General features: G+C 40.5%; 1 protein-coding gene across 3 annotated transcripts in view; it reads left to right on the forward strand.

Moving 5' to 3' along the window:
- Positions 1-3,190: 3,190 nt before the first annotated feature.
- LOC148641165 (galactosylgalactosylxylosylprotein 3-beta-glucuronosyltransferase 1) overlaps positions 3,191-27,487 on the forward strand; it is an 86,151-nt gene continuing 61,854 nt past the window's right edge. For all 3 annotated transcript variants that reach the window (XM_088620214.1, XM_088620216.1, XM_088620215.1), the window contains exon 1: positions 3,191-3,669. The gene's annotated coding sequence lies outside the window, so the exon portion shown is untranslated. The remainder of the gene's footprint in view (positions 3,670-27,487) is intronic.

The raw sequence follows: 27,487 nt of genomic DNA on the forward strand, positions 1-27,487 counted from the left end.
GACTTAATACAAGGTGGCTCTACTCTTCAGTACAGCCACCTTTGGCAGAAATTACACCCATGAGTTTTGTTGGAAAGTCTCTACCAGCCTTGCATATCTATATTCGGCATTTTTTGCCCATTCTTCTCTGCAAAAATTGCTTAACCTCCCTCAGGTTGGATGGGGACCATTGGTGAACAGCAATTTTTCAGTTTCTCAATTGGATATCCTGTATGTGTAACATACAGTATACTGTAGTAAGTACAGTAACACAACAAAATGTGAAGAAGTGCAAGGGAGGTGAACTCTTTTGATAGTCATTGTATGTGAGCTATAGACCATTTTCATTATTCATTACAACTGTGCCATCATCTTTGAAAACTATTTATGGGTCAGATTGCAATAAAGAATACATGCTGAAAACCCACTCTCAATCCCATTGTATCCGGGGCAGGCGAAGAGTTGCCGAACATGGCTCTTTAAAATGTAAAAGTTCGGCATTTGTGAGGTGATGCAAACATTGAACAGTTTCAATGGAAGCGCTAGTGTAAATTGTGACACAGAATGAGGTAAAACTCCTGTGGTATCATTCAATCAATGACTTGAATTGCAGCCATTCTGTAAGGCACAGGGGAGAGATAGCTTACTGTGTCAATCCACTCTAAGATGTTTGCTCCCAATAACTCTCAACCTTGGGCCTGCAGTCTGAACTCTGAATGCCTTCAAGCCAAAGTCTGTGTTACTGTGGGGAAGTCCCCAAAGCAGGCTGACATTGCTCTGCTTCAGGCTAGGCAATCTGTTCAAGTAGGTAGAAGGGAGCTTAGATTCACACTCCAAGTGTACATTTTGTGTCCCAGATGCAATTTGTTTTATGTCAATTTCAAGCTCACAAAGATTCTCTTGCCCAGAATGGCCCTGAAAAACTAAAAAAATGACTATTGATTAAAACTGAGTCCTTTTCTAAAAAAAAAAACACCTTTACTTTTACACTGTAGAAAGCACGAGGACAGTGAAATTGACTTTCCTACTCCTTTCCAAGTACTTAAAATGCATCACATATATTTAACTGTATTTAAGCACAACAAAATGTATTTTCACAATTGGTTGTTTGGTTTCTTCTACCTTGACCTAAAATCAGATGGTTATAAATAAAATGTTTTGTGATTTAAATCTGTGGTTACAAATACGTTCTACTACTTCAAGAACAGTTAGTTTAACGAATACCGTGCATGCTGAGGATTCTAAGTGCCCTTTCTCAGAGCTAAAAGGCTTCATTCAATTGTTCCTTTTATTACACAAAAAATAAGAATATACAGCAAACTCATTAATATTGAGCCCTTGCATTATATAGCACCTTTCATCCCAAAGGATCCCGTAACGTTTCAATATATAGGAGGGGACTCACTTTCTCAGTCACTGAAGCATTACACCCATTTGGATCACCTATCTAGGTGACAGCCCCACTGAACAGCAGTTTAATTCACTGTCTGAATTAAGAAAGAACTTTAGCTATCGAGGCCACGACCCTTGTAACAATGCTATGGAGTCATTAATGACCACGTAGTCAGGACCTGGGTTTAATGTCACCCCCTACAGAAGAGTGTCCCTGGTCACCATTCGGGAATACTGGATAGGAAATTCTGGTCCAGAAAAAAGAGCAGCACCTACTGGTCCACCAACAGTACTTTTGGAAGCAACCTGATTTTCCTTGGAGGTCTCCTGTCCCTGTAATAACCCTACCCAACTTAGTTTCTGCTATCTGTTGAAGTTTTTCCACCAAAAAAAAACAACATTTGTTTGTTACTTTTACTTCGAGGCCTCTGTTAGACAGAAGAGACTGGTGGTATTGTCATCTTTCAGGACATTTCTTATATCTAGTCTCCTAAATTGACAGCCCAGGCTATTGAAAACAGAGTTTGGACTTCAGGTCTCCAAATCTTCCAAAAACATGACAAACTCTCCATTGTCCCTTTATAGGCTGTACAGTATATGGGGTCTTCTCCATCATACTACAGGAAAAAAAAGCAGCAGTTTCTCTCCAGTACAGATCTGTAGCATCTAGATTTTTGTCTTAAAATGTGCTGCCTAAACTCTAACATCATTCTAATTTAGAGGTTATGCGAGTACCCAGTGCCAGGGGTGAATAGTACATCAGGATGAATACAGAGCTGTTTTTAAGGCCCCCAGGGCAAAAAAAACACAGTGCTGTGTAGTGGCTGTAAGACCAACAGTTTCTGATTCTGTTAGCCTCAAACGCCATGAAAATTGTGTCAGCCAAGGATAAGTCTGCCTCAGATTCAGCTCTAGAGGCTTAGTGAGGTAATTTTCATCCCGTGCTTCAGCACACAACAAACTATGTTTCCTTCAATACTCTGCCCTTACTGTATGTGAATGGATGTTCACAGCAGACTTGACTTGAAATACGACCTTTTCTCACCATTAAGTCATGTTCCTGTACTGCAGGTGCTTTATTCCAAAGTACAGGAGACCAGCAAACTTCCTCCACTTCCTGGTCTCCAGAGGTGAATTCATAGGGGATTCCACCCCACTGACAGGGAAATTACAAGGGATTGATATTACCTTTTCAAACCGAGATTCCTAGTATACGATGTCAAGTAGATGAGTAAAACAAAAAAAAAATCTCAATGCCTTCCATTCTTTACATCTACAGCACTGTTACCAGACAGAAGTTTCTTCTGGCACACGAGCAGTTCTGAAAACTCACGCCCTGAGAGGTGAAGCCCAGTGTGACTGAGGAGGATACGTGCTCCATTATATCTGCTGTTGACAAAAAAAGGGGGTGATGTGTATTCGAAAAAAAATAAAATCACAATCACAAGACGGACACATAGGCTGGCTCTTCCCGATGTGTACACACTGTGGGCGAGGGGGTTAATGAGAGATTAATGCTGGCAATCAGATTGCTTTTGTAAGAAACAGTAGCACTGGATTAGCAGAACAACTAGCTGGATCTTTCCCTGAGAAGCGGCGCGTACCACTGAGATGCAGGGACCTCCTTTCCTATGCTGCTAGGAGGAAAAAAAAAGCCTACAGTAGGAGGGTCTGACGGCTCTCATTCAGACACATACACTCTCTCCCCCCCCCCCAACTGCCCACCCTGCTTGACGAATGGTATGAGCCATTAGCAAGCCCATCTCTATAAGGGGGGGTGGGGGGGGTGGGCTCTGCTTCTGCTATGAAGCTACTTTATTCTCATATAAACACATTCACAGATGTGTCTCCATGCATGGTGTCCCTTTCCCCCTGTTACGACAGTCGGCTTCAGCTTAGCGCAGACACAGACTGGGGCACAACAAAGCCAAAAGGCACGGAAAAGAAGAAGAATTCCTGGTGGGCTCTGCTTTTCTGTTTTGTTTTGCTTTGTTTTTTTTTTTCCTTTACACAGACACACACACATATGCATGTGTTAACTGCAAAGGAGAAAATAAAATAAGCTAAGGAAGAATTCGTTCGCTGGCTGCTGCTGTTGGTCCAGAGCTGGGGACTTGAATCCGGCTGTCAGCTGCCCGGGAGATGAAATGAAAGGATGCTTTGAATGCTGCCCCTGTTTCTCGGGGTGGGGGGGGGGCAGGAGAGAAAGAAGCCAAAAAAAATAGGATTCGGGAATGAATGGGAGTCCTCACGCAGGATGTGGTGGGAATAGCCGACTATCTGAAGTCTCCAAGTAAGGTAAACCTCTTTTATTTTAATTTGCATGGAAGCAAGCTGTTTTATATTCTGGGGCTACAGTGCTCTCTTAAAGAGGGAATGCCATACAACTGCAACAAGCCTGCAACAGTAGATTTGTTGTTCAAGCATTGTTTCACAGTATCTGCATTCATGTGAGTGTCTAATAGCATACGCATGGCAGGGACAGATGTGTGCCTCTCTTACACCTTCCAAAAGAGGAGCAGCATTGTTCATGTGCAGTGGAATGAAGCGATGAGTGTGGCTGCGTGCAAGGTCCTGAGGACACCAGGTGTTCTCATTAGATAGGTGTGCAGACACTGCTGCATTTTCATAAAGCGTGGCAGGGAACGCAGAAGCACAACGGCTTATACTGGCACCAGTCACCCCCCGCTCCGCGAGAGAGGCAGCAGTCTGTTTTATTTTGTCATTCGGAAGAAGGCGAAGTGTGCCTTCGGTGTGTCTGGAGTTGGTTTTGTGAGGAAGATGATTCGAGGTGAGCAGGGCTGGACACGCATGAAACAGCGGAGATGCGTTTTCTCTTCGTGATTCTTACATTTTCGAAACGCACTTAAACAGAGGGGCTTGCCTGTAGCCGGTGTCGTCGGGCTGGCCTTCGGCAATCACCACAGATGCTCCACCTGGAAAGTCCTCATAATGACCGAAAAATTATTTCTCAAATGACAACGAAGCTCACCTGAGCGCCTCTTTAATTAATCGTTTCGCTGAAACAGTCTTTTGCGCGTACACGTTCAGCTGCTAAACTCCGCAAACTCTTTCTGCAGGAGTCTGTTGGCAACGATTTTTTCTTTCACACAAAATACAGCTTTGGTGAGTGGACGGAGTGACCTTAATGTGGTCCTCGCTCTTGTACCAAGATGCCAGGCTGCCTTGCCCCTTCACCAGAGTATTCAGAAGTCACTGCTCTGAGTTGGCTGTATCCTTCCCAACAGCCTAGATGTTTTGACCCCTTTCAAGATTAATCCTGGCATATTAAGTGTGTTCTCATTAGAGGCTTAGCACAAATAAATACCAACATAAAACCACTTCCCCAGATTTGGATGATGTGAAAAGAAGTTCACTTTTTTCATAAAACATATGCCCCCAGCTAAGCAAGGCGAAAGACGGGACAACTTTAGGGATTGTGCTAATTAATGAGCCAGTGGCAAGATAAATGAGCTGGACCGCTCTCATATTAATACAAAAATATTTCAGATTGCCGCCGAACATTAATCTTGCTCCATTCCATAGCTCATCTTATAAATCACTAAATTAAAGCTTGAATCCTACTCTGGGGCATTATTGTAAAGCTATTAAGAGAGTTGCTTCCCAGTCTCCTTGGAAAATGCAGTGTGTACATTCTGTAATTAAACAGGTCTAGAACATGGTGTTGGGGCAGATAAGTGTGTCCGAGATTATAAAATAATTTTGTTCTAAAGTACATAAATGATTTTTTGTCCCTTTTGTGTTCTCGTTCTGGGAGGTAAGGCTTTGAAGTTTGTTTCAGAAGCTACTGGGCAGGCTGTATGGTAGGCTATTCACATCTCTGACCTGAGCACATCCACAGAGTGCTGGAGATGCAGCAGTATACATCATTCTGGCCTATATTAAACGCAATAATACTATATTGTTACCAATACCAATTACTATATCGTTCCTCTAACGGTATGCCAAAAATTAATGTTAGAGGAATATCAAAATAACTGTGAAAACAATGCAAATTTCACACCTGTACGCAATTCTTAATAAACACTGCTGGACGCCTCTTTTTCACAATGTTTCCTCTTCTCTTTTCTAACGGTGTTATTTTGGGTGCCGCCCTTTGATATACTCTTCTTTCATTCCTCTTTCACTTGCCGAGTCACGCCAAAGACATTTTTAGTTTTGTGTGGAGCAAGCCCGCAATGATAAAAAAGTAAACCTTGTGCGTGCTGGTGCATCTCTGATGTAAGGCTGATTTGTCTTTGAGGTTGTAAGACAGATTTGGTATGGAAACACTGCACTTCTTTCTTGATTTGATCAGAAATTAGGTACAGTATACCTATGGATAACGTAAATGAGAGTGGCAAAAGCTTTTCCCAGCTGCAATGTTGCTGTGCCCTTTTGCTGTTGCTGTAAACCCAACACAAGAATGCAATTCAGGACAGGAACTCCCTGTATTGATTTTAAGCATGTTCCCCACAAGAGGATTCAAGCTAATTTCTTAATGACAGGTTATGGTTCCCCAGCTACCTCTTTGACCAGAAAGCCAAGTCATGGTCACGGAACTTTCATCAACAAAATGTTGCCATACCAAGCTTGAGATCTTTTTTCAGTTTCGCCACAGCCAAACAAAGTCAAGCTTAACAATATCACAGCTGTGAATTAATCACTTTTATCTACTTTGTAATTCCATACAGTACTATGAGTGTTAATTAACAAGATCAATTCTTCAAAAATGCAACCAATCACTCCATAGCCATCCGGCAATGTGAGCATTGCGTTGACGGTGAAGGCAGGCGAGCAGGCACTTGTAAGCAAAGCCTCAAGGTGTAGGATTACAGAGTGTACTAGGAAAAAGATCAGCCCTGTGTAAATATTGTGCTCATTGACTTATAGAAGGTGAATCAGCTGAAAATAGAAATTAAGAGCTAAAAAACCCCAGTGGTAGATTTCTTACTGAATTTGAAAGTTAATATTGAATATGCTCTCGATACTTTTCCCCTGTCCATTGGATTTTCTGTTTTCATTGTCAGATTTCTCTGAGCTCTGGAAATATGTTCCAAGAATTGATTTGTGCAGGTGGAATGGCAGCAGGTGTTTAAAAGAGCCTCGGAAGAGTTAGTAGAGAGTAGAAGGACACTATCGAGCTGTAATATTCAAGGTATAGGACATTGTTTCCTCCCTTAAATCATTCAAGCTGTAAAAGGACATCTCTATTCCCTTCAGCTGTCCACAACATATTGTACACTCAAATAAAGCCCTCATGCCTCCTAATTGTATTTACGCCGCAAAAGACAAAACGTTTATTGAACTACTATTCATTTCTGAACCACATTTACAAATATTCACCAGAAGTGCCTGTAATTGGTTCTCGGATAAAATGAAGCTGTGGAGCAGTAATCAGTAAAAAACCTTTTCAAAGCTATGAGCAGTAGTTTACTCTCCTGGCAAGTTTTCTTTCTTTGATAACACTAGGCTGAAAAAAATATTCTCTATAACTGAAGTTGTGATCCACATTTAGTTGGGTAGTATTCTATTATATTTTATTGATGTGTTGAACGCTGCTAATTTATGAATTACATTTATTATATAGGATATATTTGCATCCTAGCAGACTCCAGCTTCCATACAGTCTCCCTCGGTTTAAGTTTAGATCTTCATTACTTTATCCATCTGAATGCCATTTCAAATATTTCTGGAAGCAATTGACGCAATTATTGGAATATGCTTTTGAATGCGCATGGCACCATTTCACTGTTGATACAAACACGGGCATCTTCCATTTCCAGTCAAAGGCAAAGTGGGGTGCACCCTTTAGGCTATTCCCTTTGGGAAACCAACCCATTTCCATTTAGGATGTCAAAAGATGTCCTACCAGGCGCTTCATGAAATTAGTGACAGGGCAGCTCCAGTGTCAGATTTGCCCTGCTGCTGACATGGACCAAATCATTTAAAGACACGTTTACTCTTACAGTGCATGAGCATCTTTTCACTGTATTAATAGTCTTTGGCAGGCACTTTGCATAATCTCATTATGTTGGCTTTTATCTGCTCTAAAGGATGCAGGGAAGGGCTGGGGAAAGATGACAGGTCAGTGGTGTCAACTACAGCATTGCAGAGACCCTCCCTCCTCGCTAGAGATGAGGAACTGGCGTGTGTTTTTTCCCCTAAAGAGCCGAACCGCATGTGTGCGAGAGACAGTGAGTTCAGCACCACAGCCCTTGATAGCTGTCGAGTCTGCCAAGCTGGCCTCTCCTTCACGGCTCCCAAGTGGGCACAGGGCACACAGGCAGACAGTCTTTCCCTCGGAAGAGGGGGACAAAGCAGCAGCTGGGTTTCTCCATACTTCTTCCTTAAGATCCTGATCCCTGGGAGCAGGGAAACGGGCACAGTCGGAACTCCGAATTCAGAAGTGAACCACCAGAACTACAGACACATCGGCACAACGTTACATGGTAATCAAAGAAGGGCACCGATACTCACCCTCCTTGGATGACAAATGCTAAAGGTTATAAGGCTCAGGGTTTTGTTGCAATCTGTAAGCACTGTAATTGGATCTTTACATAGGTTTCATAGCAATAAGTGGCACTGAAGAGCTAGTACTGTAGTGCATCAGATACTGTAGCTGTGTTCTCTCTTGGCTTTCAGGTCCTGGGTCCATTTTCAGATCTGTGTGGAGTGTAGATATTGTCCGGTTTGGTCCCACCTCCTTTGCTGGTGAATCTCGATTGGCTACTCCCACCAAAGGTTCTCAATAAAAACTGCCTGTGAGCAGGTCGAACCCTGGAGAATGTGCCGTCTGCCATGGTTTATTGATGGAGATATGTCACGGAAACAGAAACTTTTCATTTTCTGAGAGCTACACTCATAACCTACATTCCAAAGCTACTCTTTTCACAGAGAGGTGAAACCTGCTCTGGCACCACATGCACCACCTGTCTGGAAAAGCATCCTGCAATCGTGATCGCGTACCAATCAGTTCTGTTGCCATTACTCCTCCTTTTGATCACAGTGCACCCAGAAATAATTAACGTAATGTGGATAAAATAGCACCAATCTACTCAGTGTGGGGACAGGAATATCCCCCTCTAAAATCCGGTTTAGCAGTGCAGCTGGAGGGTTCAGAAATCCATACACGGGATGGTCCAACCAACATGTTCTGAAACTGAGTACTTAATACAAACACAAAGGCCCAGTTTGCACTTTATCTATATGAATCAAACAGATCATTTGGGGAAGATTGACGCTGAGAAAATTGAAAGTGACAAATTATAGAAACTGACCAAATCAATGCTGCGCCCAACCCATAAGCCCCCTGTTTTCCAGAAGATTCTTGGCCACACAGGGGAACTTATGAACTATCAGCCATTTTATTTTTAATTGGAGGGTACGTCCAAGTCTTGAACTGTAGATAACTTCAACAAAACATTTTTTACATTCATTTTTTCACTTAAATTCTCTTTTGATAGCAGTGTCATCAGCCCAGAAGGTTATTCATGGGAGAAAAAATAAACTTGCCACACAAGTACAGCTTGGAAGGCTATAAAAGTATTTCATTGCTTTTCACAGAAAATGTTCCAAACCTAAAGTACAGGACAATAGATCTATCCCACCACTCTATCCTCTCAAGGTAGTCCTCGTCAGAGAGCACAAAGAGCAAAGAAGAAATTTCTGAGATAACAAGCTGTTGACCTTTAAAAACAAAGTCACAGAGTGTAAATCTCATTTCACCGAATGATTCTTAAAGCCTTAGTTTTGTAAAGGTCTCCATAATAGACAGAGAGGCCACCTGAGTTACATCTGAGCACACCACAGCACTGACAATTTACTGGCCCATCATCGCTAAACACTCAAGAGATGAAGGGGGAGACACTAAAGAGATTTTGTGAAGGCATAATCACACAAATCTTTTATACAAATTACTGTATAAAGAGAAGATGGAAACCTACGGTAGCTAGCATAAGCCAAGACACTGTACAGTATATTGGCTTGCAGCTGGTAAGGATTTGATTCCACACATAAGGAAAACTGACAATCTTCTTGAATTAAATGTAGTATGTTTAGTGTGCTCCCTGAATTAACCCAGTTCTTGAATTGTCTGAGAGGATGGGCACTACGTTCCCTTTTTTCACTAGGTTTCAGTTATGAAATCACAGGATCTGTAACACGTTAGGCCTGTGGATATACTATATTTCAAACTAACTTTGACGTTTTTAGCTTACTTTCTGATCAGACTCAAAGGAGATTCCTCTCTTTTTTGGTGTTTGTCAAAAGGTATTAGGAGGGATAAGCATATCTGGGTTTGCTGATAGTTGTACCTTAAAGAGCTGCATAGTCTCTCTGTGTGAAAGCAAATTTTAGGTCTCCTTACTGACACACGTATTGTACATCTACTTTATTCAAATAAGGCACAGAGCTTGAGTAAATTTATGAAGCATCCCTGATTAACAATAGAAGGATCTGATTCATTCATGGGAATAAATATCTAACCCAAAAGATACAGTCAACAACACACTTCATTTTGGTCTGACTCAATCAGACTCTTCAGCTTTATAGACTATGTCTACTTCATAGCTATAAGCTTTTGTCTGCTGAACCCTTGTACCTGGAACACATAATAGACACGGATATTTTAACATGAGGAAACACATTTTGATCAAATTGATTTCCTAAAAATCGAATCTAAAAAAAAATACATTGCCGATTTTTTTTTTCAAAAGGGAAATTGTAAAGAGTAAAAGGGAATAATGGCATTAAGATATCAAGCCACAAAAGAGAGGAGAATGCCTTCAATTGGGCCACTGTAAACCTCCAGCGAAACTAGAAAATACAAGGGTTTTAATAAATACTCTGTTGATGATCCATTTTTTGTTATTTGGAGTTCTGTAGAACGTTAACAAAACATTTCTAAATGTGCAGTAATGTTTATATAGTACTTACCCTTATACCTAACTGGAAACTTAATCTTACCAGTACTCAAATACCTGCAAGACTGGAATATTTACTAAATCGGTAAGATTATTTTAAGAAATAGTTTTGATGCACAACAGGCCCCAACATCCGTTCTCATCACCAGCTACCTGCTGGAAAGGACCAGGAATAGCATGTATTGCAATAGTTTCTCCTCGCGTTACCCATTTTGCCTTGGGCAATGCAGCCAAAATGCAATCGTGATGACATTTCACACTAAATTACAAGAAATTATATTGTTTTGAAAGAGAGGAAAAATTATGAAAGGACTCAAACCTAAACAGCTGGCTTTGGTCCTGAAAGACAAATGAATCTAACTTGCACATAATCAATTCCTATCAGTCAACTGCTTTGATCTTCCCTTCTGTGTGACATGAGAATCTAGCATTGTTTGAATTAATTATGCTGAGTGCAACCATTGTGAAGAGAATATAATAGTGTATTATAGACGCTTTAATTAGTTGTAGACAGCACTTGTAACCCATTCACAGTGACCGTGTTACTTAACTGAAACCAAGTGAAACAATGGCAACTGAAAACCCAAGTTCAAAACACAGTGGGGAATGACAGATCATAAATTGTTATTTTGCTATTCTCAAAGCATTTTCAAGCAGGAGTAATTGCTTGGATGTTTAATTGCATTTTAACATTGTACCTGCACAAAGTACATTGTTATAGCAAGTTTTGTAACACTGCAGTTATACTAATGTAATATTAAATCATTACAGTAAACAACTGTGTCACGCAGGCTTTTGACAGCTTTTGGACTAAACTCTTTCTGGAGTGCACGCATATGCGTGACTAAACACATTACACCTTAAAAAAAAAGATTAAATTTAGAAATTGATTTGCTGTCAAAAGTAATAAAAAATAATAGGATCTATTCTCAAAGCTCTCTTTCATTTTTTTTTGTTGCTTCAGGGTTTAATTAATAGTTTAAACTTAGTTTCAGACTTCTAGAAGGAACTGACAACTTTCTGCTTAAAAACTGGAATTACTTGCAGACTGGGGAAAGGAGCACAGTCTGAAATCTGGTTTTTATTTGTAAAATTATATATAATAAATGTAGGAAATGTTTCTACATTTAACAGACAGTAGACATTAATGTTTAGCTGGCATTCGGATAAAGGTCAATAATACCCCGACCTTCTAAGACATAGTTGTGTCCTTTAAGGCAAATTCTGCTGTTACAAAGGCTGCCCTGACATACATTGCAGAACTTTTGTTATCATCTTTAAATTATTTGGGAACCACAGGAAGATATACTGTACCAAGATCCTTGTAGTTGAATTGTTTTCAGTATGCCTTACTACATCCTTATACTGTACATACAATACACTGTACAGGTAATTGTGACTGCTTTATAAGAGAGTACAGCACAGCACAACAGTACAGCGGTCTTCGAACAAAGATACAGCAAAATACCTCACTGTAACACCACTACTGATTTTTCTGAAATCAAAGAAAGATGTCTTTAAACTCTTACATTAATAGGCCAAAGGAGAGAGCAGACATACAGAAAATAACAATGCAGTAATTTATCATTGTAAAAGTGAGGGATATTTAATTAACAATAAAAATGAACATCCCATATCTTAATATTCAATGTAAAAAAGACCCATAAATTTATTTTACTGCTTTGGCTTCCCTGTAGCACTAACAAGCAAATGTAATGCCCGGAGGCTCATTACAAGACAACTTTCGAGGCACCACTAGGCTCTTCGATGGTGGAGACAGACGGACTCACATTTCCAGCAACAGCTGAAATCTTTAATTTAGACTTGGTAACCCTCGCTGAAATAAGAGTCTCCAACTAAGCAGCAGTCCAACTGCGTGAAAGTGTGCCTGTGTAGAACAGTATATTAGCACCTATTCCTGTCCCATGTGTCTAAATTCTCCTTACCCCACGGTCTCCCATTAACCCTTTAAACTCCAGGGGTTCTGTCCACTATATTGAGCAGTATACAGTATTACACCCTCCTGTATCACTCAGTACAACACCTTTGAGGGACAGAATTGCTTGATTTTCTCCAGGCTTCATTTTTTACAAGGTTACGAGCACTACCAGGCCGCAGGATGGGAAGCACAAGATAAAAGCATCGAAGTTGTCAGACAGGGAGGCAGACTACAAGTTATGAAGAGTCTGTAACTGGAGGGCAACTGGAAGCAAAACCTTTGACGTAACAAAACCTGCAATCTGGAAAGCAATGCTTTTGGGTTTTTAAATAACTAGTTTTATTTTCTTTTATTTGTCGGGAAACACTAAAAGGTCACCTGCCTTCCATCACATACAGCGCGTGACGAATACGACATCACGTATTTCTTGGTCTTATAAATCCTGCCTCTCAACATAATGTCTTAGATGGAATTTTTTTGATGTGCATTTGTTTGATTTCTGAAATAGCTGCATAGAAGGCCCACTGATACGAATACAGTACATCTTCAAAAGGTAATATTGGAATATAGATAAACTTGATTCAATGACCAGTTTAATGTCTTAGGTTTTGCCAGTGTCATTTTATCACTCAGGCCTTTGGTTCCTAGTTAATAAAGTCATAATAATAATTTATAAAGGTCTAAATACCTTTCTTCTAAAACCTGTTCTACCTGTATGAGTTCACTCATCAACAGAGTGACAGGCTTCGTTAACAGACAAACTCCCTTCATCTAGGTAGCTGCGTCAGCATGCGTAGGCTGCAAAGGAACAAGTCAAGGTTCATTCCATTATTGAAAAGAGAAGAAAAGAAACAACGTTTCGGCTGTGGAGCCTCAGACCCGAAGAAGGCTCCACATGGAATAAACCTTGACTTGTTCCTTTGAAAACTAGCTGCAGCTCTAACAGAAAAACGGTGTCCTTACATAATCGCATAAGGCGGCTGGATCCGCCCAGTTTTCATTACAGAGAGCCCTGTTCCTCTCTGCCAGACGATAGCAGGATACACACCTCTCTGTGTAGATCCCTGCTTTCTTTGCCTGGGCCCATTAGGAGAATTCGGATGTTGGGGAGAAGAGGAAGAGGGGGACAGGGAGGCACAAACAGTCCTCCAATGTGTACCTACAGTGAGTGCAAGAGCACAGGGCCTCTTTAACCATGCTTAGTACTCAGGGCAGAGAGCAGGTCATCTTACCTGTGAACCGGAGAGAACCCTACGGGCCGGGGTCCGGCACACACGAGCAGTGACGAATGAGGAGTTCGCTGGCAGGCATCAGGGAGAAGATGGCTGCCGATGAGACAGAAGGATCTCGATTTCAGCTCCTTCTCAAAGGGTGAACAAGTCATTCAGTTCCAGCTGCCTTCCTAAACATACATAGGGGAAACACAAAGAAACATTCTGGTGGGGGGGAGATTCAAATATGCACCTGAGAAGGCTGATGTCTAATAGGAAAAACTTTCTGGGAATCCAGGAGGCCACATTGTTAATTGAAACATAAGGTATATCAGAAATGCTAGAAAATGGTTATCTACATAACTTTAGTGCCCACCCTAAGGGTAGAAATTTGTCTATGGAAACACCATACAAAACTACAAAAAACATGTAACAATTCACATAAAAATGTTAAAAACAAACAGTCCTGGCCACACAGTAATACATACAGTATATACAGTACATTCACCCATCTTGCTCTGCCCATATTACACTTTCATTATATTAATCTCAAAGGTTCAAACAGGAAAGTCACTTAGCTGCATTTAACATACCGATTGCACAGAGAACAAAAGATTTCTTGTACACGTTGTTCTCAGCCACAGGCAGTCTAAAATGCCTCCCTGAAGGTAGTAGGTGGGAATGGGAATGAAAAGGGTGGGAGAGGTCATCAACAATAAGCTGAGTTTTCCTTTGAACTGTAATATAATATAGTTCTTTATGCTGTGTCTGTGGTCGACCAATTATTTTACTAGCAGTATAACTAATTCTGGCCAATTTCCATTTACTCTTAATACTCAGGCTACCATACCACACCAAGATACCAAAAGTAAGAAGTGTTATGCTACATTTGTCGTCTTTGGGAGGCATTCCATATGACCTGCCACACAGGTGAAACAATAAAATGAAAAGTCCCAAAAAAGGCAACTTGGGGAATTATTGTCCCTGTTTTCAAAACTGAAGGTTCATTCCACAGATTTTGGATATTTCTTCTCATGAATTTCCATCAATTTGGCAGTGAGGCAGGAAATTCTCGATAGCCTTCTGCCACTCCAATAATGCGCAAGTGTGATTTGCAGGTGTTTACAGCAGCAGGTCAAATCATGCCTAGAAGCTGGATTCTATTCCGAAAGGCCACCTCAATGAAAAGCTCTGCCAAGTGCAATTCACATTCCAATTTTTTGGCAAGACTGAAAGATTTTTTTTTTCCCCGCTTTGTGTAGTTTCTAAACAGTCACTTTTGTTTCACCATCTGTGACGTGTCAGCTCATGGCTCAATCTGATCAGATCAGAGACAACTTCACACAGAACTCCAGCATGTTGCTGCCTAAGAACACTCTCAGAAAGAAGCACTGGTGTTCACAAGGCCACCCAACCTCAGACACCTCTCACCCATTTGTTAGAGCTCGAATGAAAGCTACATGGTTTACTATTTCATCTTATAAATCCTACTTCTTAAATTCTTTTGTGTGTTTGTTGACGTACAAAATCTAAAAAATTGTATTTATAAAATATTGGTGTATATTTAAAAAAAAATTGCATAGAAAACTCACTGATAAGCAGTACCAGTACAAAACATTTTGTAAATATGATGACTTGAGCTTGGCAAATCATAATTGAATGAAACAGAACAAATAGCAACGATCATGAATCTAGAGGAAATGGATTACTGCGGATAATGCCAGTCCTTTTTATCCCACAACTGAGCAAGACACAATGTGAAGTTAATCTGTTAGTGATAAAAATCTTTTTTTATTTTTCTCATCAAAGTTATCCAGTTCTCGCCTAGTGCTTTGAGGGGCGGCTCTGCCATACTGTGTCCGTAAAACCGATCCAGCTTCTGTTGACGGCCTGTCAGTGTTCAATCACCTTGCTGGTGCGGCCTCACAGACATCCCCTGCGAGACCAGATAAGCATGACAGAAGAAACTAGTACTTTCCATCTACCCATTCCATTTTCCAACCGCTTCATCCAGATGAGGGTCTCAGGGGAGCCGAGGCATATCTGGGCAAACCGCAGGCCCAAGGCAGGGCACACCCTGGACGGGACATCATTCCATCACAGGTCACACGTCGCTAACACACACGCTCGCACCAGCGCCAGTTTTCCCAGAAGCCAATTCACCTACCAGTATGGACACTGGGAGGAAAGTGGCCCAATCATGGGGAAAGCATAAAGACTCCATACAGATAGCACCCCAGGACCAGGATTTGAACCCAGGAAGCAATGCTAACCCCTGTGCCACTAAACCAGTGCTAATGCAGCCCACACGACTGTCAAGCTCCTTTTCAGAACATCCCAACAGGTCCTGTGTAGAGGGAATTTTATAAAAGGTTCAGGAGGTGGTGCAAGCCGTAATCTCACCAAATCCCACCATTCAGGGTATAACTCTCTGTCCTCCAGAGTCCCCACTCAAACATCTTCTCTGCTGTCTTGGGGGGGGGGGGGGGGGGGGGGGAGGGGTCTGTTAATTTTATTTTTATTATCAGGCTGCCATTCCCTCCACCAGATGAATTAATAACTCAATTAATCCTGATCATGCCTCTAAGGCACATTAATTAGGGTATGCCCAAAGTAGTGAAAGGTGGATTAAGGACATGTGACTTATTGTCAATTAACGAGAATCATTGACAGGTACACGTAACGTGAACTAGCTTTCAGTAAAGCTGTTTAAAAAGTTGTGCAGTAATGTTATGCACGTCGATAGGTGTTACTTGTTACTTTTGTGAAAGGGTAACTTTACACAACAGACAATAGTGAATCATTATATCCCTCACTGATCCTTAACTTGTCCTGCTGTATGTCTCAAGCAGTTCGGCTTTGAATGCTTTGAATTCTGAATAAAAATAGACGACGTGTTTGGTTGCGGGGTCTGGTATCAGTTCATCATCACGCTGACAGTTTCTAGCTTCAAACATGGCCTTGTGTTGGGGAAATGTTGTGGAAAGTGAGCATAATCTATCCATAAAAGTGGCCTGGCTTAATTTCAACATATAAAAATTGATTGCTGGAGACATGGTTCAATGAAGAGAAGCCAGTCATACAAGAAAACTACAGTAACACAGCTATTTAAATAATTGAATTAAGCACACATTGCAGTAATAACAGACAGAACAGCAGGGTGTGAATGAAAGGACAACCCATTGGATTAAAGTGTTTTCAGACTTACAGAAGAAGGGGAGAAAGACAAAATATTTGTTTAAATACTACTGTATTTACAGCCTAGTCTTCAGAGACCCAATTTCACATTGTGCCACTGTTACAGACATTTAATTTTAATGAGCCAGTGGAATTTTAAAATGAACACAGTGTGCAAAGAAAGAAAGATATATCATCTGAAATAGATATCATTTCAAGTGCAGGTTGTTCAAGCCCCAGAATGCAATCATCCCCTTCTCTGCATTTTATCATACTGTTGAACACATTTCTTTTTTTCAGAGCTTTCCAAAGATTTGCGTGATTGAAGATGGCCCAAGACAATAAGACCTCCAAGTCATATACTCCAAAATAATCACAGCTGAAGAGAAACATTATTAACATAAACCAGGCACGCACAGTAGGGACAGTCAAGCTGTTTTTGATGCAGCCTAAATAATAAACAGCTTATGTAGAACAGTCAACCAGACATTATTGGGAGTTAATGGTTCTGGCATGAAATAAGAAAACAGAATTGATCTCAGGGTTTGGGCTAATGAGTCATAAGAAAATCTGAAGAAAAAAATACATTTTCAAATTTGTGTAGCAGTGCATGACTGTGGATCTACTATTGCTAAAACACTGAAGGATGAGAAGACTGTTTTCTGTTATGGGATAAAATCTAGTCAACCTCTGTCCAGATTTTTAAGCCTGTCTATTGTTAGAGTCGATACCAGACAGCGTGAACAGTATACTCTGACAGAAGATCACAGCTACTGTAGATCTAGAGATAACATTGTTCTAGAATATATATTTATATCAATCCAGAAACAAGTTATTGATTTCACTTCATTTGTTAAGGCTTATTGGTGTCAGAACACTATTATCTTCCTTTCCTACTTGTTTGAATTTGTCCAGAACAGAATTTTTTCAGGGTTCTTTTTCAATGCAGTCACACACCCCAGGCAGCACCTCCAAGAAGAGCCTTAGTCATGTCACGCAGCTAGTCCCAAAAGGCCTGGCTCATTTGAAACCTCTGGGGGAGATGAACAGGCTCTCAACAGGCTCTGTGAATTTGTCTCTGGCTCGGTAGCACCGCACTTATAAAACACAGCCATCATTAGCTTTTACCTTTCCCCCTCAGCTCTGCAGAGACATCTGCTGCTGTGAGCTCTGCTTTCCGAGGCCAAATTAACAATAGATCACAAGCAATTGCTTGGCCCTGGGTTCTCACGTGCAGTCATATCATTCTTTGCTGTATCTGGAAGTCAAATTAAAAATGCATATGGTCTCTGTGGAGTTCAAAATCAGGCAGGGTCAAGAAAGTTTGTTTTGAAGGAACTTTCTCTGCGTGTTTGGGCTTAGCAGTTTATGCTTTGATCCATATGCTCCACTTCAACAACACTTGGTAGCCTGATTAAGCTGTAGTGCAGAGATGCTTAGAATATACACTGCAGTGCAAAAGGCTTAAATGCAAGACTGTATTAAGAGCATCAGCAATTTATGCAAAATCTTTGCTAGGGCGTGCCACCAAAAAACGTTTAAAAGAAAACTTCTGATTGATAATGCAAATTACCAGTGAGCCAATCTTTCACTCACATTGGTAAGGATCTTCAAAGACCTGATGGTAAAAGATCAAGGTAAACTGTACTCGTGCTGTACCATGAAATCCATCACACTTGCACATCCTATCTTATTGCCTGATTATGAGATGATCTTTGCCGCTGAGCTTATTTGTTCCTCTCTACGCATTCATAAATCTAAAAAGCTACTTTGGTACGACAAAATATGGATCTATCAGAATGAGTTGCTAATTTAAAACTAATTGGTTGAAATATCAATATAAGATCATCATACTGTAGAATTATGAGTAATGCCAAGTGTAAACAATAGAGCAAAAGGTATAGTTTGGTACAGAGATGCGCATTATGACAAACTTTGCAGCACATATACACATGGCATTTACAGTCAGCAGAAATGTGTTTTTGCTTTCAATTTAAGCTAATTAAAGAGTGATCACTGTTAAACAGGCTTTATGCAGTTTCTTCCATGGTCATATACAACAGTTGATCTTCACAGAGAAGCATCAAAGCCCGGCTTGAAAAGTGCAAGGCCCAGTCAAATCCATATTGAATTAATTTATTTAATTTGTGATCACTAGTTGAACATGAGCTGATTCCCATTTTTACTAGGTGTGTACAGAGTGCCGAGGTATGTTAGGGTTTGGCATGATTTGTTAGAGCACCCATTTGCATGCTATTAAAGAATGAAAAATTCAATTTTTCTTACGATTCTTCTGACTGCTTTGAAGAGAGAAAAGAACATCAAGACACATGACTATGCTCCTGCCTGTGATTTCCATTCTTGATGTGTTCACCTTTAGATCCACAAAAATCGCCTTAGCAGGATAATTGATTGTTCCTGCACCCACGATACATTTACTTAGCACACAGAAGACTGACACACTGCACAGTCTGTTCTTTAACTCAGGACTGACAGATCTGTACACCTTAAATGATCATTTATTTTAGTTTACCTTCACTTTGACTTTATTTGCTGCTTCAGTCCTTAGTCGTAACTCTGCTGGGGCTTTGCTATCATAGGGAAGCTGACATACAACTTTCAAGAAAAGGAGAAACAGAGCAATCTGAGTGTTAATTTAAATTCGTTTTTTCGAGGTCATCCAGAAAAGGACCTCCAGTGCAGTAACCAGACAGCAGAGATCCTATTCAGGAGTAAGAAGTCTTTTTGTTAAGACTAATCAACAGAATTACTCTTGAGGAATGGCTCACACTGGGTTGCTTATGCTTAACCTGGTGTCGATCTACCACGACAGCACTTGTTTCCAGTTGATTACTGGGGCTCAGATTGATTTAATGACACCCAGTTAAACTGCTCCTCATCTCCTGAGGTAATTGCGCCGAGCCTTTAAGAGTATAGGCAAGAGAGAGACACAATCTGCATATGCTGTGGAGCCGGCCTCTGTACGCACCTGTATGTGTTGGACTGTCTCCGAAAAGGGGCAGAAACGTTGCCGAAAGAATTGAATCCCTTCTTTTCTAGCCTTTGGTCAAATATAGGAATGGCTGCAAGGGTCTGATTAAAGTTGACGCTGAAAGAACAGCTCTGTCATCCTGATGCTGAGCTGAGCAGACTGCAGCTGACTCAAAGCACTTCCGTCAATACACTAAGTCCTATCAGACCCAGCTATTATAATCCCCTTTATTCTAAGACCACTTCAGGAGATGTCTATGAAGTATTATCAACTTATATTGCCATATCAACTAAGAAGGCTTGCGCTTCTCGATTTCTTAGAATCCCCCACCGCACACGAGGCAAGTAAGACGTTAACAAATACTGTCCCCACCTTCCTTGCTGCCACCCAGAAAGAGCCACAGCTGAATCCTGAACGTCCTGATCTCTCTCTGTCCACCATTCTTGCTCGGGCGTCGTTGTCAGGAAGAAAAGCAAAACCTAAATAATCGAGCACAGCCACTCTTTTCAGGTTTGGCTGAAAGGCCGTCTTTGTCACCCTCCTCTTCAAGTGAGCCATTCTTGTAAGTTTCCTCTTGATCACCGCAAGTACACTAGGATCTGAAAGATGTTACATCAATTAAATTAGTAGAATATGGTGATGAGACCTCCCTCCATCTCATCAGCATCCATGACCTCTTTTCAATACAGAACAATATTCTGCTTAATGTATGCATGCTGGGAATCTAGTTTTGCCCTAAAATTCTGCTTTACTGTTTGCTGCAAACCTAACACAATCATGTCAAGTTTCTGCAGGGATTTTTTTTTTCTGTGGTTCAAGAGGAAGCACACATATTTCTTTTCACAGAGTTTATGTATTGTTCCACATCGCGTTTGAAGGTGGTGAAGACATGAAAAGGGCTGTACAGGACTGAAGGAAGCATTTATTTTTCGGTGCTTCCATAAGCAGACAATAAATACTGTAGCATGTATTAAAAGTGCAAAGTGCAAACATAATCATTGTCACTCAATTACCTATTGAAAATGTAGCTTTGTTTAAAATTGTCATGCCTAATGAGGGAAAGAGAAGATGTGCAAAGATATAGTGGTCAAGGATTTCTTTTGAACAGGAAAAATAAAAACAAGCAACAGATTCTCAGAAACAGACATTAGTGGATATTGGTTCAAAACTGCAGAGAGGTCACTGCAATGCTTTTTCATCGATTCTGATCTACAGTACGTTCTGTCATCTCACTGTGTTTTCGGCTCTGAATGGCAAGGAGGATGAATCACCTGTCAGCAGGAGAAACAAGACTGAGCCTGTGCTGCCCCTGTTAGCAGACGTTACAATAAAAAAAGAAAAACGCTCAACGGCTTTCATTACATCTGAAATTTTTCAACAGTCAGGTTGCCAATAGTCCACCAAGATAAAAAAAAGACCATCATGATATCTGCACATTAGCTGGATCTACAGAAAACACAAAATAGTTTAGTTGATGTCATGTGTCATCCTAGGGCAACTGTGTGTGAGATCAGCCCACTTCATGAAATCCTACTACTGTATCTTTCCCTTTTCCTGAATCAAAGCAAACTGGGGATGACTTTGTCAAATTACTTTGTTCACAAGTCACTTAAATTCAGCAACACTAAGGCAATCCAACTACTCTGAGCAAAAGAGCAGATATCATGTTATGGCTTCACTGCAGATCTTTCACTGTATTCTATGGGACTTTTAGGTACAGTAGTTAGCATACTGTATGAGAATTTAGATGGTCTATGTTTTTTTTTAGTTTCTCAGGTAGTTTTTAAATTCACAATCTTCCTCTTTACAAACCAACAAAAAAAAGACAAAAACTGTAAAAGGCGCCTCACCAGCAGAATGAGTTGGGGACAAAACATCCCGAAACTTCTACATTTAATATAATGCAAATTAGTCTCATTCGAAGAACAAAAGATTTAGTGTTTCGTTGGTGTTCAGCTCATTCGTTACTTTTACTTCCATTTAAACAGCTGTGACCACGAGCTCATTTGGTTTTGCTCTCAGAATCAGGTATGAAAAATGACCAGGCTCTAGAAGGAACTACATGCAATGTCTCTGTGGACCGCCAGAGATGGGCCTGCTGCTGTTTTGTGACTCCCCTTCATAGTTTCTGTTTCTAAGGGTTCAGATGTAGAAATTAGTTACTGCCATCTACTGTAGTACGCCTTCTGAGAAAGATGACATCAGTCCAGTACGTAAGCAATGTACATCCACCAGACTAGCACCTAATGGCAAATACTTGATCCCTTCAGATGTTTAAAAGTGCCACAGAAAAAATCCACTTTTATATCTGCTGAAGATGTTTTATGCTGTCAGCGTGTAAAGCAGCAAATAAAGCATGGGGCCCAACATGAAGCTTGAAATGTAATGATACAGAATACCTTGGCTGATGTTAGAGCTTCTGTTAAGCTTAAGTCTAAGCGATTTAAACAATGGTTCTCTTTTAACGTCTGCTCCCAGAAAACAAACATTTTGTGATGTTTTTAAATAGATTGCTTTTGTATTTCACACAATGAAGCGGGAAAACAGATCCAACTTGTACTCAGTCCGAGGACAATAAAAAATGCACATGTTGGAATCATGTTGGAACCTGAGATAGACAATGAAAAGTGCACACATTCGCAAAATGCAGGAATTTCGAAACATTTGTTTTGAACCGAGTTAGACCATAGCTTCCTGGGTGTCAATATTTTGCACACATCTCAATTCCAACATGGGGACATGACAGAGGTTTGGACAACAGTGGACATGCTCTTAAATGTGACACCCACAATATATTAATAAGAGCTGTCAAAAGATTCATGAACTTGGTGTTTTCTTCTAAAGAGCACAAACTCCCAAAGCCCACATTTTCAAGTCTAGTATTTTCAGAAACATCCTGTCACTACAAGTCAATTTTCTTCCTCTTAGTTTATAAGCCTATCCTACCTGACAGAGCAAGCAATACCTTTACTAGACTACAATGAAACTGTACATCCATCCTCATATCATACTTTATATCTATCTTCATGGACATACTACAGTATAGACAAAATAAATCTAATCACTGACTAATCAGCTAACGGCCTACACAATGTACTGCTCAGACTATGACCTTCACCTGACAACTGATAGAAACTTCATGAAATAAAAATGAGGACAAAATACCTCAGTGGCTTCTGAAGTGGCTCATCCAGTTAGAGAGCATGTGACTAGCACCAGCGGTGGTGCAAAATTGGTTGATTACCTCTCGGGGTAGGGTGAGAATAGTGCGTTGGAGATGTCTCAGCTCTCAGCAAACACAACGACCCCTGTAGCCACTCAGGTACTCACAGATTTGTGGTGCTGTCAGTGACTGATGCACCTCTGTACCTGTTGCGACTGTACCTCCAGTTTGGGGCTGTCTAGTCTGTGCCTTGTTAGTGAAGGTGGGAGAGTCTTAGGAGTGAGCCTCTGCTTCTTCATTCCTTCATGTGTGCGGGGTGAGAAAGTGATACTGTATGCACATTCAATATGCCTCCACTGTATTTGTAAATTACAGAGGCACATAAAACAAATTTAAAATAGAAATCAAAATCCCAAAATAGCCAAATAATGATAAGAATAATTGGACATTACTGGGAGAGCACATAGTTCATATGGCCACCCTATGTATCTGAAGATACATTTGTTAATACCATAATCCACAAAGAACAACTCAGATGGAGGTTACTGCCATTCGCATTACTTCTTTGTCCAAATATATTGCTAAGATGAAAGGATATTTTTTTAATTCATGACTGGCCTATTCTATCAAGAGTATAAGCCAGTTTTGCTTCTGTTTTATTTTTTGCTATGTAACATGCTGTGTTTCATTAACAGGCCATGCATTAGAGTTCATATCAAAGAATGCTCAGCAGGGGTACTTTTCTGAGAGATGAAATAAAATCATTATTAATAATGGAAAAATTGGCCAATAGACTTTTTCTTCTGACATAAAGGAAAATTATATCCCCACTTTGATTTTTAAATCAGAAAATATTCCAAGGAAAGAAACAGTTAGTTCATTTTCCTTATGTAAATAAGTAGAGAGCAGTGACAGAAGATCAAATGCTATATAGTATATAGTATCACAGACGTGGGATATACAGACATAAGGTCTAGTTTAATCTCTTTTGTTCCTAGTCTGCCTAGTTCCTTGTTCCTAGTTCCCATTTTCTGTAACTACTGCATCTAGCGTTTTCACGATGACCCAGAGGCTACGCTGACAGGCACTGGGAGCATGGAGAACCACTCACAGGACAGGATGCCACAGTGGACACACATACATATTGACTCACTCATACAGTACATCAAGGGGTCTATTTTCCTGGGCAAGATGCAAGAATACAGGGAGAAAACGAAATGTACGCACTGTAGTCTGTGAGGCACTGTGCTACTATGATATTCATCTTATTAGAAATACTTCAGAGGAATTGAAGTATTTTGTTTTCGGGAACCTAGCAAGATGCGCCTTTTGCATTTCTATGATGTATTTCTTTTGAGAAAAAAGAGCTGGCAGTGCTGTCTAATGTAGTGTCCAGTAGATGAGTGGACATTCTCAGAGCAACTCTTGTGGTTAAAAGTGTTCCAACACTGCAAATAAGTTGTAAGCAAGTCAGCAGAAAAAAAAAGCATTCGTGGATGGGAGGAGACAAAGGCGTTTTTAGATTCAAGAACAGAGAAGATCCTAAATCGCCGACGTGCACCATCTGCATTCAAGCTGAAAACGAAATTACAGCATTAGATGTGGGAATAAACGACCCTTTCACTGGCAGATTCAAGAAAGCACTGTGCCAACTGACCATGACATTGTCAGCATGCTCTTGGAGACAGGCACAGGGGTGAGCCTGATGTGAGCTGCTTCACCACACACCTTCCCATTTAATGCCCACTTAGCATATGTTGACTTTTAAGATACCTGAGGTACCCATTAATGAACAAAGCCACTCTGTTCAGATTCCTGGTGCTCTCGTTGTCGAAGCAAACTATTTTTGTTAAGCCGGCGATATTTCTCAGCATGGAAAGGGATACGGGCCAGGCCAGTTCATGAAACCCAAACAATGTACAAAAATGATGTCTAGTGCCTCAGCAAAATAATGTGCACGAAGAAGCTTATATACAGTATGGTACAGGACTGTTTAATTACTTCTGTTACTTATTTGACTGACAGCTGATATTACAAGACTGGCAGATGTGTGCAGTTTTTCTCAAAATGCTGAAGAAGGAAGGGGGGAATCTATTTGGCCGTACAAAAAACTCCCCTCAAACTGGTTGAACCACAACAATTGGGGAAAATGTCACTTTCTGTTGTTTTTTGTCTCCCAGTTTACGTTCTATGCTCTTGTCAGCATTTTGCAAAGGTTTTCATAAATCCTCTACAACTCCGCTTTGATCTATAATCAAATTTTCCTTGAACCTGCAGGTATTACAAGGCTGTGACTTACAACCTTTCCAGCACTGTGTCTGCACCAGTCTTTCTCCGTTTATTAATTCATTACATTTTCCACAGTTTAACTCCATATATCAAGCTGTCGAAAAACATTCACTCAGGCCTAGTCAGTTATCTGATGATATTCACGTAGTATAGGATTTCGTGTGTGATGCTCTCCCACAAGGAAGAAAAACAAAAATGACCTTACTCTTTGCTAAAACCTCACAGATTAGCATTTTGTGCTCACGTTTCATTAAATAATGGGGCTGAGGCTGGAGCTCCCCTCTGTCTCTGATGCCTTGAAAACAAGCTGATGCAGCTCAAATGGGAATCTGAAAGCTTGGCAGAAACCTCAGCAGTAAGCAAACCCAAACTTCAGAGCCACATCCCTGCAGAATTCCTCTCCCTACCCATGTGGAAATGGCAGATTAGCCTTACAGCAAATGTGCCATGAAATTTTTGCATTTTTAACCCTTCAGAGACCAGTTAAGCATTCTGCTTTTGCGAACTATTCTAACCATTTTGTGCCTCACTGTTTAATATACGTGTATTGGGATCAACCTGACGACCGGTCTCCATGAGTCATCTCCTTTTAAAGAACATAATACTCCCCTAACTACCTGCTTTTCTTAGCCCGGCCTGGCACAGCTCCTGCATGGTGGATAGTACTAGTGCCTTTCTGCAACAGGGGGTTTAAAAGGATTTCACATCTTGAGGGGACGTTGGGTCCAGTATAACAATATATAAGTGCATGTTAGGGAACCATTGGGAAAGTGAGTCAGGTGAGCATTGTGGACTGACGGGCCTATTCTCACCTGAGTCGTTCCTGATGTTCCGATGTACAATATTCTACCCTGCCTGCTGTTCCTGCTTCCATTAGGCACCTTTGTGTCCGGTGTTAATGAGGTAAAAGTGAGCATCTGAGATGCCACATGCACTGCCAGGAGTAAATAACACACTGTGTTCAACTTTTAAAGAATTAAAAAAAAACAACAGGGTGAGGTGAAAAACACAACCAGAAAAGTCGCATTTATACAACCTGCCACTCTGCTGCTTGAAACATGAATGTGCTAAGCAGTTTACCAGCCTTTTAAATAAAAAATGGAAGAGCCGCTCCTCTCCCACAAAGTGGGATTTTGTACTAAACCATTTCTAAAACTAAATCTGATAACAGCGCTTGTCTGAAGTGGTTTTCTGCCGTGGTATTTGGCAAAGACAACTTAAATCAGCCACCATTATATTGAAACCAAAAGGAACTTATGGCTGCTGCTAATTCACAGCTGCCTGCCAAAGGCCTACAGCTGTTTCGCTGCTGATCGTTAAAAACAAGATAATGAAACTGTTTTGTTTGATGATACCAATAAAATAAGTGATACTTCTCCGTAAGTTACATCATTATTTGTCCAGAAGATCGAAGTGATCCATGCGCTAAGATGTAATGTATTGCATCTAACCGTCTTCCAAACAATTAAATATGGCAAATTATTTTTCCTTTATTTAAAAAATGTTTCCATGTCATATTTCAATAATGTGTCGCAATACATATATATATACACAACACATCGTTTTGTTGCTTTGTCAAGGATATGGTATACTTGCTATTAACATATACAGTACTTATGCCATTGTATATTTTGACATGTTTCATGTAACTCTTTGAATTAGATTGTTTGGGTAGAACAATTCATTCTTTGTCACTGCACTTGTTATAACAAAAATAAGAAATCTTATTCTGTCAGAGTTGTCAAAAAACATTTTCTAATTCCCGAATAAACAAAAACGAGTCTCAGGCGATTAAGGTATTTAGCATGAGTCAATGTGCCTTATATGAAAAATAAAGACAGGGGGAGAGAAATTTCAATTTCTGGAGCTGACAGCTGGAGATGTCTGTACAGAACACATTTAATTAACTTCTTACACCCGTCAAGTTGTGTTTCATGGGGAAAAGAATTGTATGTCACTGGTGATTAAAATTTTTTTAATTTTTTTTTCATTGTGGACCACAATTTTTGGGGTATACTGTATGCATGGTGTTTTTTTTTTTAATATGTTGCAGCTTTCCCCATTAGTTCCCAGTGATGATGAGGCTGTCGCCATACTGTATATTAATTAAAATCCTCCTCCTTTACATTTTCTTTATCCCACATTCCCCTGAACCCTGAGAAGAAAAAATTGTCAGGGGCTTTAGTCTGCAGCACAAAATTCCTGTTGGTTGCAGGAAAGAAAACGACAGCAAGCAGTGAGCAGAAAACGGCAATCCTGCAGAAATGGAGCATCGTTAGAATATCGGTTCGGCCAACAATTGTGCAAGAGTAATGCTCTTCCAAAGGCTGCACGCTTCGGCAGTTGTGAAATGGTGCAAGAGGTCTGCTTAAGTCTTCTGGGAGAGGAAGAGATCATGAACGCTGGAGGAGGTGTCAGGAC

This window comes from Lepisosteus platostomus, chromosome 25, assembly GCF_059453375.1.
Source record: "Lepisosteus platostomus isolate fLepPlt1 chromosome 25, fLepPlt1.hap1, whole genome shotgun sequence".
Lineage (NCBI taxonomy): Eukaryota > Metazoa > Chordata > Actinopteri > Semionotiformes > Lepisosteidae > Lepisosteus > Lepisosteus platostomus.